A 1425-nucleotide genomic window follows, 5' to 3' on the forward strand; every position below is an offset into this window, starting at 1 on the left:
GGGAAAATGTTTTTTGGAGACAATTTGGTTAGAAATACTCACGGAGAGAACTGCGGATTGGAGAAAATCTTCCGTATAAATAACTTTTTTCTAGAATACAAAAGCAAAACATCTTTACGGAAACCAGAAAATTTGAGAAGTTTAATGTGTAATGTGTGAGTCTGTGATTGTACGTGTGTATATGTATGTGTGCGTGCGTGCGTGTGTGTGTGGGGGGGGAGGGGGGTCTGTGTGTGTTTGTGTAAATGTGCGTGTGTGCGTGTAGGCTTTTTTTCTTCTCTTTCTGCTGTAATAATATACATGGAAGTAATTCTATGTGGGTGTGGGTGTAATGTGTTTGTATGTATGTGTGTGTGTGTGCGTGCCTGTTTGTGTGTGTGTAGGTGTGTGTGTAGGTGTGTGCGTGTGTGTGGCTGCTGTCTATATTTTGTCTTTACGTAGAAATACGTTAGTCTTACTTTTTCATCTGTTGAACTGACATACAAACAGTGAAAGAAAGAGTGAAGAAGCGATGAAGAGGATAAGAACCAAAGATAGATGAAGGGAAAGAGAGAGAGAGAAAGAGGAAGAGAGAGAGAAAGAGGAAGAGAGAGGAATGAACAGAGGGCGCGCGCGAGCGTGGTTTGAGTATGAACGGCTGATAAAAAGCAATAAAGACTAGAGAAAGAGGGAGAATAGAAAGGAGGGAATGTGTGGAAGAAAGTCTAAAGGAATTACACACGGAAAGAGAGAGAGACAGAAAAGGAGAATGAGAAAAGGAGAATGAGAGAATGAGAGAGAAAAGCCGATATTTACAAGAATAGAGAGAGAGAGAAAAGCCGATATTTACAAGAATAGAGAGAGAGAGAGAGAGAGAGAGAGAGAGCTATATTAAGAAAGGTGGAGACAAAAAAGCAGAATCAGAGACCGTTATCAAAGATAGATAGATAAATAGATAGATAGAGAAGATAGATTAGACAGACAGAGATTGATAGATAGATAGATAGATAGATAGATAGATAGATAGATAGATAGATAGATAGATAGATAGACAGAGATTGATAGATAGATAGATAGATAGATAGATAGATAGATAGATAGATAGATAGACAGAGATTGATAGAGAGATAGAGAGATAGATAGATAGATAGATAGATAGATAGATAGATAGATAGATAGACAGACAGAGATGGAAGGATGGACAGATTGACGGCGAGTCGGGATGAAAGAGACAGGAATAAAAAAAAAACAGATTGAGAGATACATAGGAAAACAGAAATGCAGAATAAAGAGAAAGAAAGAGAGAGAGAGAGAGAGTACGAAAACAGAGAGAGAACGGGTAAGAGAGAAGAGAAGAAGAGATAGAAGGGAAAAAAAGAACAGAGTATTTTCGATAGACTCAGAAATATACGTTAAAAGTATCGTACCGTTATTTTTCTTCTTTAA

At 37.8% G+C, this 1425-nt stretch overlaps 1 protein-coding gene across 2 annotated transcripts in view; it reads right to left on the reverse strand.

Annotated features, from left to right (window-relative positions):
- Positions 1 to 480, reverse strand: part of LOC106880808 (cGMP-dependent protein kinase 1) — a 173746-nt gene extending 173266 nt beyond the window's left edge. Inside the window, exons 1-2 of one of the 2 annotated variants that reach the window (XM_052969494.1) lie at positions 459 to 480; positions 43 to 90 (exon numbers count right to left, since the gene is read on the reverse strand). The gene's annotated coding sequence lies outside the window, so the exon portion shown is untranslated. Of the gene's footprint in view, positions 1 to 42; positions 191 to 458 lie in introns of those variants that run through there. The other variant, XM_052969493.1, reaches the window with a different exon arrangement.
- Between the last annotated feature and the right edge of the window lie 945 nt (positions 481 to 1425).

This window comes from Octopus bimaculoides, chromosome 7, assembly GCF_001194135.2.
Source record: "Octopus bimaculoides isolate UCB-OBI-ISO-001 chromosome 7, ASM119413v2, whole genome shotgun sequence".
NCBI classification, from domain to species: Eukaryota; Metazoa; Mollusca; class Cephalopoda; order Octopoda; family Octopodidae; genus Octopus; species Octopus bimaculoides.